We start from the raw sequence: 13,608 nt of genomic DNA, 5'->3' as shown, positions 1-13,608 counted from the left end.
GGCTGGTGGGGCAGCAAGTCCTAGTGTGCCATGCACCTGAATAGCCCAGGTGCCAGGACTATTCGGGACACAGAAAGGACCATGTCTGGGGTGGCTTGATCCAGGTCCCAGGGACTCTGGGCCTGAGAGAACTTGGCCTTCCCATGGGAACATGTCAGGGACTGCGGCCCTTGTAATCATAAATAAAGCCATGCGTCCTTGGATGATGGTCATCTTGGTGGTACAGCGGGTGAAGTGTTGGACACTCCTCAGAAGGTTCATCATTTGAACCCACCCACCAGCTGCTGTGGGGGAGAGAGATGGAGCAATCTGTGCCCATGAGTTAACAGCAGTGGGCGGTGGTACTTTTGATGAAGACCGTCTATATTCTGAGGAAGACTCTTCAGTCTTGGATGCAAATGGACGCGGGGTCCTTGGATGGAGATGGCCTGTTCTTAGAGGAACACCCCCTGTCATTCGATGAACACCCTCTGCCCTTGGGTGGAACCCCATATGCTCTTTAACTAAGAAGGTGTCCAGGTGGGCTGATAGGTCTTGGCCCTCCGACTCACTGCAGTCCCTTCACCTCCATGAGATGGCCTTCTCCTCTGGTGACCACTGGTCTGTACTAGGCATCGGGCTGTATTGCCTTGTACTGCACACAGGAAACCCCATCTGGGAGCCTGCTGGTGCCAGGCAGTGTTGACTGGACATTACCAAGCCTCAGGCCATTAGGCAAAAATTAACCCAAATAAGAACATTTCTCCTACGGAACCCATTGATTCTACCCCTTGACAGGAATCTTGCTTTCTGTATGATTTTCTGTAAACCTAAACCTGTTCTAAGAACCTATGGAATCTATTAAATTAAAAAATATATATTGAATTAGTGACCAGACAACTAGATTCGGTGTAATCAATGAAAAACCATACATCATTCTGAAGATGGTCTGTTTGGGAATACATACAAACAATACTGAAAGGTTAGAGAGCCACTCAGACTCTTAACTCCATTTCCTGAAGACCAGAAGTTTGCTTTCCTCTGGTTTTAACAGCATTTTTAGTTCCTTCAGGAACCATGGAATGGGGGGTGCGGGTGGGGTTGCTGATCACCATAGTGACCAGGCTCCCTTCCCCCGTTGGCTGCAGCACAGTACCAGAGAGCTTCTTCCATAGTCTGGGCTAAGCACAGCCTCCCCCAAGGCCCCCAACTCCATGTGACCAGGGTCACCAAGGAATGGGAAGCATATCGGTGCCACAGGCTAGGCACAGGGTCCCTAAGTCCACTCTGTGAAGTGACTCAAAATCCAGCCCCCTGATCAGGACAGACAAGGTGCTGGGCCTGGAGCATGCCTCCCAGGGGACCACACTCTGGACAAATTTGCATCGCAGGCTCCTTGGAGCTGGAGAGAAGCCGGCAGTGATGGGCTGCTCATGACAGCGTGAACATGAGTCACTAAGCACTGTAGCGGGGCCTTGCGGGGGGCTGAGTTACAGCCCTGTACCGGTTTAAAATAGTCAACGTAGAGGCAGTGGAGACCAACGTCACAGCAAGCCTTGCAGGACCCCCAGGATGAGGATTCTTGTTTTCTCCTGACAAGTGAAGTCACAGAGACCCAGAAAGGTCAAGCCCTTACTCAAGACCACTCCCATTGCCATGGACAAAACGTGCAGAGTGAAGTTGGTGGACGCCAGAGTCAGGACTGGAATCTGCATCTATAGTGTGACCGTAGGGTTGGCTCCCATTCCTGGCATCCCCGTGCATGGGTAGTGGAATTGCTTCGTGGGGATTTCAAGGTGTGCCCTTTTAGAAGTGGATCACCGGGTCTGCCCTCCCATAACCCTATGGAGAGCTCAAACTGCCCACTTTCCTGCAGGGAGATGGGCGTCGAACCATTGGTGATCCCAAGGGGGGTTCTGTGGACGTGAAGACACTGGCTCTTACCGCAGGAGCACCAGTGATATCCCATCACATAGTCACCCCCAACACGCTGACTCCAAACGGAAGCTTGGAGATGGACGTGGCCCTTTCCAAGGCTGATGTTAGAAAGAGATGCAATGTTGACATCCAAAGAAAGAGATCTCACCGTCACCCAGTCAAGGTCAGCAGGAGCTTGTCCTTTTGGGGAATTGGAGGACACTGAATTTCTGCACGTGGAAGGTGGTCGTGGAGCTGGTGTTCCTGGAAGAGGGAACTGTGAGAGCAAATGCCCAGAGGCCAGGGTCTGGAGCATCTTTGAGGTTCTAGAGCAGAAGAAGGGTGTGGACAGAAGGGTGGGGACAAGTTCTGGATCCCAGAAGGATGCTGGGTGAATGAACAGGAAGTTGAGTTTCTGTGTATGTAAATAGCAGCATCTCTTTGCCACACCCATGGTGGAAGCATCATTTCAGTCTTCACACACAATGGGAGTGTGTATACTGTGTGATTGTGTGCATGGACAGATCATGGCACCGTCAAGGTCGGAACATCCCATCATTCTGGAGGACATTGGTGCCACCTCTCCACCTGGGCCCACCTGCAGGCTTGTTTTCAAACATGATACGCCTGCTGTCTCCTGGGAGCCTCACTGAACTCTAGGAGGGACAGAGCAGGTCAGATATGCCCTCATTGTACAGAGAGAGAACCCAAGACTTACTTTCCTAGGGGCATGTAGCTTCTGTGGGGTGACAGTGGCTCACAGTCCAGGGCTCCTTCTGCTGTCTGCTGCTGCCTCACCCCCAGAATGGTGGTTTCTCCCCAGACCCCACCCTCAAGCTGAGCCAACTGAATGGGTGTCCTCCCAGTAGGACCAATTCCATGCCCATTAGCATCTGCTCTCTAGGAAGGTCCTCCACTACGCCTGCTGTGGCAGGATCCATGGGTCAGGCAGGCGAGGCGGTGAGCAGAGGCAGCCAGCACCTGGCTGGCAAAGCTGAGGTCACCTTGGAAAAGGCTGGGCCCCACGGTCGATTGTAATTCAGAACGCCAGGGGGTTTACTATGAACTAGACACTCTGCCTGCTCCGTCCTCACAGCAGCTCACTTTGAGAGAGGTTGTGGTTAGACCCCATGTATGGAAGAGGAAACTGAGGCTCCAAGAGCTTGTGCAGCAAGCTGATGCCCAAGGTGCCCGGGCTGATGAGGGAGTGATGGAGTTCCACTGAGCAGCCCACCAAGGCCTCACAGACCTAAGGTTGAGAGGCAGACCACCTGACCATCGCCCTCCCTCCATGCCCAGGGCTCTGCCTCTCATACCTCCCCACCCCCAGTGGCCCCCACTTCTGGGCAAGCAGGCAAGGCTGCTGTCCGGAGACTCCCCTCGAGTTCACACTCAGGGTGCACACACAGTCAGCACTGAGGATTACACTCGGCCTCCAAAATCCATTAAGTTCAGCTGGTGGCAACAGGGGCGGCTTTATCTTTAGCCAGAACCTGCTACAAGAAACGAGGTGAGCGATTGATCTCTGAGCGCTGGGCTGCAAGGCAGTGAACCGAGCCATGGACAATCGCTTCTCAGCATCTGGAATGATGGCTGAGGGAGGTCTGGGCTGTGTCTATTTTTATCCTTTGGCTCCGAGCTGGAGTGGCTATGGGGCTTGTCTTGTCGAGAGCATGCCCAAGACTAGTGCATCCAGGGAAAGCCACTTCTCCTCATTCCTTGTCCATGGCTCCTGGCCACCCACCCACAAGGCCTGCCTGCAAGTTCATCAAGTGGCCAGTGGAACTGGGAGCCTACTGGCTCTGACCCAGCTAGACTTCCCAGAATATCAGCACTGGCTTTGTGGACAGCTCCTTTCCCCTCCATCACCCTCCAGGCCTCAGTCCCTTTCAGGAAACACTGGTCTTGGGGGCCCAGGGGCAGCCCATTGAGGCTAGGTCTGCTGGTCCTGACAGTGGGGCTTCGCCTGAGCCAGCCCCAGCTGTCACCAATGGCACAGTGGCCCTGGGCTCATTTCTGCCCCCTCTGACATTACCCCATTTAGCAGACAAAGGAACCGAGGTCCGTGGCCACACCACACAGGGGCTTGTGCTCAGCTACCTTTGAGTCCAAAGCCAAAGCTATTGGCCCTTACCTGCTCCATCCACCTGGCAGGTGGATGTTCTGAAATGGCGCCTTCCATGTCCTTTGTCCCCTCCCTGCCACTCTCTATGACACACCTGGTTCTTTAGGCATATCAGACTGCTATGCAGGAACTCTGGGGCTGCCCCAGGGGCTGCCTATCTCAGAGGACATTTCCAGAGCTCTGAGGGGACATACCCTTTCCTTGGGGCTCTGGAGTCACCCAGGACAGGGCAGTAGTCCCTGGAGACCCCTGGCCTGGGCACCCCTATGTAGTACTTCCAACAGCTCTTGGCCCACTTTTCTGGCAAGAAAGACCCCAGGCTGGTGGCACCTGCAGGTACAGCACCTTGGATGGGAAGCTCAAATTCCAGCTGTCCTCATGCCTTCAGATAATTCCTGCCCTTCTGTGACTCACACTCCCATCAGCAGTGTGGGTGGGTGGACACGGCGACTGCTGAGGCCTGTGAGCCCAAGTTCCCTGAGCACATGGGAAGGGGCAGAGGGCTAGGGCAAGGGGCTGCTCAGGGTCTCCCGCCTCTCCTACCTAGCTGACACAGGAGTTCCATTCCTACTGCAGCAGCAGCAGCAGCTCTAGTCCTGGTGCCATTCTGGCTCCTGCGGTCTGCGTGGGTGGCAGTGTGGGGGACGAGCCACTCTGTGCACCGGTGGGAGCGATGAGTGGGCTCAGCTCTCCGACCTCATCAAGTTCTGCGCAGCATATGAGCGGGCACAGGGGTGGGTCTGCTGAGGACAGAGGTGGGGCGGGGGAGGGAGAGGGAGAGGAGAAAGTGAGACAGGGCAGAGCCTCAGCAAGATTTAGAAGGCAGGAAAACTCATGTCTTTGCATTGTATGAATCCTCAAGCGCCCTCGTGGAAGGCTAAGTGCAGGGGAAGGGGGTTCTTGGCAGAGAGGAGTGGTACGTGGCTGTGGGTGCTTCCCTCAGACTCAGTCTCAGCTACTCACTGCTGGCATGCCAGCCTTGGGGTGTGGAGACCCCTCCTTTGTGGACCTGACCTAAACAGATGGGAGAGAAAGCCATGGTTTTCCCAGGGATGGGCACATCCCAGATGAGTGGTGGCTGGGAAAGCCAGCCTTCACAGGGTGCCAGAGAGCTAGGAAACGCTCCCTGCACCATAATGGCAGATCTCAGGGACCCAGATGGAAGGTCGAGCCTCGGACAATCCAAGTGGCCACTGTGTGTCCCCAAGCCCCATGGGATAACACAGGTTTAGTGGGAAGATGAAGACTCATGAGCCCCTGGGTCTCAGCCTCTCCTCCTACTCCTCCACTCCGGGGTTCTCTTCGAGGGATATCTGAGAAGCCAAATAACTGAAACCGGGACATGGGGGCGGGTGCTATGGGGAAGGTGGCTTATCCGCTGATCAAAATCAAGGCAAGAAGGCTTCATGCAAAGGGCCCGGCCCCCAGGCACTGGCCCTGGAGTCAGACTGGCCACGTTCACTGCTGGCTCTGACTCTGCCACTGGGTTGGGAGCCTCTGGAAACACTGCCTGGTCCTGTGCCATCCTCGTAATTGTTACATTGGATCCCATGGTTGTCCATCTCATTGAAGATCTTCCTCTTTTTCCACTACCCATCCTCTTTATCAAGCATGATGTCCTTCTCCAAGGCCTGGTCTCTCCTGACACTGAGTCTGCCACTGAACGCGGGGTTAACTGGAGGCGGTTTTGCTGCCTCAGCTCCCCCAGAGGGACAAGGAGAGAAATGCTTATAGCTCAGCATGGCCTGGGACAAAGGCCTGCCTGACGGGGAAGGCCCAGGGTGACCCATGACGTGTCCTCACTTCCTCGGCAGCTTCCCTGGCCTCTTCTGGCTCGATGTGGGCTTCATTTTACCAACGGTGGTAGTTACACAACTTCATGTCAACTTGATAAATGAGAATGAAGAGGCGGAGTCTAGCCTGTCAATCAGGTCACAGCCTGGTGATCCCTCCTTGTGGGTGTGGCCTTCTCATGAGGATCTTGGGACTTCTTCTTTTCCTCCCTGGAGGCAGGACATACTCCCTCTCTCTGCTTCACTTTCCCGAGGACAAGAAAAAATGGCCAGGCAGAGCCCTGGAGATGTTTCCACCACCATTGGACCCACAAGACTTTCCAGCCACTTCCCCGTGATCTTCCTGCATTCAGCATCATTGTATGTGCTGTGTGAGTCTGAAGAGGAGCTGATGGGCTAATGTCGGACTTGTTGACTTGATCTGGATTTGGCTGGGATGCTTTATTGATGCATAATTCCTTCTTGATATAAAGTTATCTCTTACACATATATGAGTGCCTCTGGAATTTGTTTCTCTAGCCAACCCAGACTAACACACCAAACAGCAACTGGACCCCAGGACCCCATGAGACCCTCTGCTGGGCAAGGTGGACGCAGGCCATATGTATACTCAGGGAATTCTCCAAATTCTGACCTTCTCGTCATTGCAATCGGTTAATAAGGAGAAACCAGAACAGGGTAGTACATCTACGGTAGGAGGAGCCCTGCTGGCATAGTGTTTACATATTGGTCTGCCAACTGTAAGGTCAGCAGTTCAAAGTCATGGGCCACTCCTTGGGAGAAAGATGGGCCTTTCTACTCTTGTAATGGGTTACAGTCTCAGAAACTCACAGGGCAGTTCTACCCTGTCCTGTAGGGTGGGTATGAGTCAGAATAAACCCAATAGCAGTGAATTTGGTCTGGAGTTTGCAGGATTGTTTTCAACCCACTTGCCTAGCAAAAGAACCATTGGTGTTGTTCGGTTGGTTAGGTATAACCTAACACTCAAGGCCAGGCAGGTAGCCAGTAACCAGGGTGGATCCTTTCACCTGACCATTATCACTTCCCAGGAGAGGTAGACCTGAGGTTTCAGCTACCTGGCCCCGGTCCAGGGAAAAGCAGCTTGCCTGGCCATCCTGGGCCAGGGGCATGGAACAAGATTCTAGCCCGAGCTTGCTGGTGTATTGAGGAAAGCCTTGTAGGCCCTCTTCGGCACTGAGTCTTTGGACCAAGTGAGCAGATTCTGTTTTGTCAATAAGACCTTCTCTTTGTTTGTTGCCAGCAGGAGACTTTTGCTGCGATTGTGTGCAGTGAGAACCTTCTGTCTCTGATTGGCAGCTCCCGGCTTTGATGAGTACCTTGTCTTCATATTCTTCCCAAATGACTCAAGAGCCACGAGTCTGAGGCTGGGGCCAAAGTCTTCTAGCCTCTCCAGCCCTCTGTCCTCTGTGTCAGCAATGGTGAAGCAGCTGAAGGGCAAGTCTGTGCCCTCTGAGTCACCACCAGAGGCCAGCTGGGCCCTGAGCAGCTACAGCCCCACAACTCACAGGTAGGACTCAAAGGCCCAGAGAGGGTGAGAATCTGGCAGAACACACAGCTCTGGGGCCTGGAAACCACAACCATTCCCCCCCTCCCCTCCGCCCTAATTCCCAGCTTCCCAACATCTTCCTCCATTGACTTCCATTTCACATGACAGACACGATAGTGATTTCACCAATGTCCCCAGGCCCCACAGCCCTAGGAGGTTGGAGACAGGAGTGGCTTCCCTATCATGGAGGGTGGCTTCCTTGCCCTCAAAGGGGCGGCTGGGGGTGCAGGTGACCTCAGTGACATTGACACGGGCTGTGCGCCTAAGTGGTCATCACCTGAGAGCTTGTGTTCTCCCATCGCTGCCTGTTCTCCACCCTGGCAGCTCTGCCAGGGTTGGGCACGTCCCAGACCTTAGTTTGCACAGCCCACAGCCCACTAACAGGAGCCGGGCTCTGGGAACAGTGGATGAGTCTTGGTTGGGAAAGAATGAAGCAAGCCACCTTCAGACAGCACCAGAGAGAGAAGAAACTCCTGGAGTGATGGGGGTGGGACAGAAGGTGCCAGACGGAGGGCCATTCCTGGGACAAAGCCCCAAACCAAACGCACTGCCATTGAGTCAGTTCTGAGGCTCACAGTGACCCCAGGAGCCTGGATTAGGCTGGACTGGAACAGGATGGGTCCTAAGTCCACTGGCTGCTGTTCTTCTAAGAGGGACTTTTGACACAGAGCGGGGGAGAAGGCACGGGAAGACAGAGGCAGGGCTTGGAGCGTGCTGCCACAGCCAAGGCCAGCTAAGGGTCGCCAGCAAATCCCAGAAGCTGGGAGGAGTAAGGGAGGGTCCTTCCCCAGAACCCTTCTGAGAGATCAAGGTCCCGAGGATCACCTAAACTTCACCTTTGAGCCTCTAGAAAGGTGAGGAACTGCTCCTGTGAGTTTCTGAGACTGTGACTCTTCAGGGGAGTAGAAAGCTCCATCTTTCTCCCCTGGAGTGGGCAGTGGTTTTGAACTGCTGGCCTAGTAGTACACAGGTAAACACATAAGGGCAACCCCACCATGCCATCAAACCAAGGATCAATGAGGAGGTGATCTTGAGGATTCCACATGAGGGGGATCCAGGGGCTGACACTTGGCCGTGGCAGAGGTGTCCTGGGGTGTTTAGCCAGCAGGGCTTGTTCCAGGTGGGCTGCTCACCCCTGGGACACCCTTCCTTCGTGGCTGCAGTGAGTGAGGTCAGGTCACCTCAGGTCTCCCTCTGATTCACAGTGAAGGTTGGCCCTGCAGGGTAGAGCCTCCATGAGACCCTGCCTCTGCCCTGTTGGCATGGTAACCCTCTGGGGGTACCAGATTGAGGGGTGAGGATGGAGAATGTGCTCTGGGGAAAGTGTGAACACTGAGATGCTGTACCCCGCAGGAGGACCCTGCTCCAGTCAGACAGACCCCTGGTCTCTCTGCCCTCCTGCTGATTGTCCTCCCTCTCTCCCAAGTCTTCTTCCCCCTGAGATATGGGGGAGACCACAGGGGGCTGACTGGAGAGACACCTGGCCCCCACCAGCACCTGCAACTTGAGACCCTGGGCGGCTTAGCACATTGGTGTTCGTGGAGGTGCTTGACTATTTCTGGACAGTCAGCTGGGGCAGGCAGGATGTTGCTGCATTTGTGTTGAAACACCCCCCCCCCCGCCCCCAAACACCGCTTTCATGGTTTTCTTTCCTGCAGAATCAAGACTCAAAACAAAAACCCGAAACCCTCACTGCCATGGAGTTGATGCCGACTCACAGTAACTCTATCGGTCAGGGTAGAACTGCCCCTGTGAGTCTTCAAGACTGTGACCACTTAAGGGAGCAGAACGCCTTATTTTTTTCTCAAGAAGCAGGTAGTGGTTTCGAACTGCTGACTTTACAGTTAGAACCCCAATGCATCACCACCAAGCGTGGAGAAAGCTCTAGAAGGCAACTCAGACTGCAGCTCAATGCTAACACTTACAGGATTGACAGGGCATGTGTGCTGGGGACTGTGTGCAGTCCCACAGACCTGCGGACGCCCCCCTTCTCAGGGAGGTGGTTATTGCCTTCACCGGTGCTGGCTTAAGGGGTGTCCTCCCAAAGTCTGTGCCCACCTGGAAATTCCGAATGGTACTTGAGTAGAAACCGTCTTTGCGGATGTAATTGTTCTGACGAGGTTAAGACAAGGTTGGACTGGATCAGGATGGGTCCTAAGTCCACTGGCTGCTGTTCTTCTAAGAGGGACATTTGACACAGAGTGGGGGAGAAGGCACGGGAAGACAGAGGCAGGGCTTGGAGTGTGCTGCCACAGCCAAGGACAGCTAAGGGTCGCCGGCAGCTCCCAGAAGCTGGGAGGAGTAAGGGAGGGTCCTTCCCCAGAACCCTTCTGAGAGGTCAAGGTCCTGCAGATCACCTGAACTTGACCTTTAAACCTCTAGAACGGTGAGGATAAATTTTTGTGGTTGGAAGCCACCATTTTCAACACCACCGTAGACTCGGACACCACAACGTCTGGCAGGGCCCCTGGGGGCTTCCGTCTTGGGACTCAGACCTGCAGTCCAGGTTGCTCTAAGCCTATGTCCAGAAAGCCTAAGGTGGCTTTGCTTCTGGAATAGGACTGACCATACCTTGAATTTACCTGGGCCTGCCTGAGGCGGCTCTGCCAGAAGTCCCGCCTCCGGCCTGACGTCATCCTCTCCCCTGTGCGATCCAGTGGCTGGCATCTGCCAGCCTCCGGAGCATCCTGAGCAGAGTGGCCAGTGGGTCCGCTATGCGAGTTCCTGAGTGGGCCGGTTTCCCTGCACCTATCACACTGCATCAAAACCATGGCCGGTCTCTTGGTTTATTAAATTGCCTCTAGCGCCTCCCTTGGGGACATGACAGGCATTCATCACGTTTGGGAAATACGGTAATGAGCGGGCGGATCCCATCTTCTCCAAGTCCACCCTTCACGACCATTTCTTTGTCTCTATTATATTCTCATTGGTATCTGTTTTGCCTATTTATTATTCCTCTATTGGGGTCACACTTTCCTTGCCTTTTCTGTTACAGAATTCTTGGCCCCATCTGCAATTCCACATGGGCTACCCTCCCCCAGCCACACAAGCGGGGATGTATTCGCCCCCTTGCTGGGTAACTGGAGCTGGGCGGTGTGGACTGACAACGGGCTCGGCTGCTGATGGAAAGGTTGGAGGGTTGAGTCCACTCAGAAAGACCCAGTGATCTGCTTCCTTAAGGTGACAGCCACCCTGCCACACCTGGGGTCATGAGCTAGAATCCACTCAAAGGCAATCGCTTGATGGGAATCTTTGCAGATGACGTATATTCGTCGTGTCTTACCCGGTGTTGCATTCCTCATACTCCAGCTTTTTGTAAGGAAAGTGACCCAGGAGTGGGATTTCTGGGTACAGGCCGGGGCCTTGGATTTTATTGCCAAATGACTTTCCCCAATGGAGGAGCCCACTGTGGTCTCCACCTGCTTTCTCCCACACTCCTCAGCACGGAGTGTTCGGTGGTTCTTCGCCTCCTTTTTTTTAGTGCTGATAAATTCAGTGGGTAGACATTTGGTGTCTTGTCCTCATTTGCATTTCCTTGATTACTAATGAGCCGGAACCTTTTCAAATGTATTAGTCATCTACATTTCTTTGTAGGTTTTTCTATTTGTGTTCAGGCCCGTTGGGATTTTAAAAAAAATTATTATCAGTCTTTCAAAATGATTGAGGTGGGTTATTCACCCTTTCTCTGCCAAGCTTCTCACCAACACTGCTCCAACTGTTGGGTTTCAGATTTTATGAACGACCTTCCATCGTTCTAGAAACTTCGAGGAAACAGAAACCCAATCCAACAGAGTAGAAATGGAAACAACCACATTCTTTTCTCCCAGAGACAGGACCCCACTGTCACCGCCTGAGGACCCAGCCTTCCTTTTTAACTTAACCCGCAGGAGATGACTCTGTGCAAAGTGTTTCAGCATCTGCTTTTTATTTTCAACAGACCACCTCCACGCTGCTGTCGGCCGAGAGCACTTTAATACCGCGAGTAATCAGACTGAAATGCCTGCATGGTACAAATGGGTTCTGATCAGTGCCAGCCTGGCTCCGTGGAAGAACTCACAGCCATCCCATTCATGCTGACTTAATTGTCCTGTGGAAGAAAGTCCCTGTGAATGGCGCCTGTAGAGAGTTCAGCCAAGGGATCCCAGTGGAGTGATTCAGCTCTAGCGGGTGGAATTGCCACGATCGGAGAACCACTGGACATTAGCTAACCAGCGATTCCAAGGCGACATTCAGTGTCCTCGAAGGATGCAACAGTGTCCCTTAGAGCTGGTTTGTCCAAAGCAGTGTTCAGTGTGAGGCCATTCTGAGAACACACTGATGCTATGTCACTCCATCCCTTTTGATTCACCCAAGTCCCACTGATTAAGGGACCCTGATTTCTGGATGAGAGCAGGCCAGCTTCCCTGCAGACACACCTACTAGAGCAGCGGTTCTCACCTGGGGGTCGCTACCCCTTTGGAGGTCCAACGACCCTTTCACAGGGGTTGCCCAAGACCATCGAAAATCACAAAAATATTTCACAATCTATAATTACATACTGTTTTGTGATGAATCACCATGCTTTAATTATGTTCAATTTGTAACAATGAAAATACGTCCTGCATATCGGATATTTACATTATGACTCATAACAGTAGCAAAATGACAGTGATGAAGTAGCAGTGACAATAATTTTATGGTTGGGGGTCCCCACCACATGAGGACCTGTGTGAAAGGGTCGCGGCATCAGGAGGGTTGAGAACCGCTGCTGTAGAGGATGTCATCTCCCTCATGCTTCCAGGAGCTGCATTTACCCCTTCCAGTGGGGTTTGTGTTTCTTGGCAGATATAAGGCTTTCCTGCTCAGATTCTCTCTGAGTTGTGACAACCTCTCTCAGCCTCATCTGCTTCCTCCCCACATGGTTGACACTGATGTCCCCCACACCCTGCCTTTTGGGAATGTGGAAGCATCTTTACATTTGAACTGCCCATGAAGGATGAGGCATGGATCACCCTGACACTCTACTGATTTCGGGGGTGATGCTGAGCTGGGATTGGACCCTGAGGTGGTGCTGAGGCTGGACCCGACTCCGGGTGGTGGTGAGATGGACCTTGGGAGAGGCTGAGGTGGGCTGGAAATCTGAGGAGCTGAGAGCTTTCCAGTATCTGGCAAGAAGCCTTCCTGCAAAGACGATCCAAAGCATACACTTTACACATTTCTCTAAGTTTAGGGATCACCCTGCCTCAGCCACCTGCCTCTGAATCAAAAATAGCCCAGCCACCGAGCCCCCAATCTGCTTCCGCAGCACCGGCTCTTCCACTGGGTCTCTTCCTGGGATGGTGTGTCCCCAGGGACTGTCACTCCTGGGCTTTGTTCCCAGGAAGGAGTGGGGCATGGAGTGTGGCCAGGAAGGAAAAGAGGAGACAAAACTGGAGAAGAGGCAAGGGAACAAGAAGCAGAGGTGCCATCTTCGCTGTCAACACCCTCTGCATACCCTGAAAAGCTAGCAGCAATTCGAGACCAGCAAAGGTCAGCCCTGGACTGAGACTCAGGCAGGCATGTCGCTCAGGTTTAGGTTCCAGTTCTCATCGGTCAGTTGTACCACGATGACAGACAGTAGTGGTGCATTACTGCAGGAAAAATGACTGCGCACAGAGAGGCAGGGAAGCCGGGACTCCCCTGCCCAGGGTGGGGACGTCTTGGAAAGGCACCCACAGAAGCCCAGGAACCCAGCAGGTTGCCTGCACAGAGCACCGGGAGGTAGTGACTTGAGAGCAAAGTTGGCCAGGTGAGCCAGACCCGCTACTGTCAAGCTGATTCTGGTTCACATCGCCCCTGGAGGGCAGCGTAGAACTGCCCCAGAGGGGTGCCAAGGGTGTCCACCTTTACCACAGCAGATTGCCACATCTTTCTCGAGTGGGACAGGTTGAGCTCAATGCCTAACCCCCAGCACCACGAGGGCTCTTGGGCCAGTTGAGCAGTGGCACAGAGCGTAAGTTCAGGACCAAGGACAGGGTCTTTGCAGTGGACTGCTATGGCAAGTTGCATTGTTTCATCCTGTTGCGCACAGGGTCGCTATGGGGCAGAACTGACTTGGTGGCACCTGACGACAACAACAACAAGGCAAGTTGAAAAGAAGTCTGGTAGTGCCATGGTGAAGAGCTCAGCTGCTAGCCAAACCACGGGTGGGAGGAGGAGGGTGGAAGAGCAGATGCTTGGGAATGGAAGGTGTGTGAGCTGCCTTCACC

This window comes from Tenrec ecaudatus, chromosome 16 (genome assembly GCF_050624435.1).
Source record: "Tenrec ecaudatus isolate mTenEca1 chromosome 16, mTenEca1.hap1, whole genome shotgun sequence".
Taxonomy (NCBI): Eukaryota; Metazoa; Chordata; class Mammalia; order Afrosoricida; family Tenrecidae; genus Tenrec; species Tenrec ecaudatus.
This window is presented reverse-complemented; position numbering follows the sequence as displayed.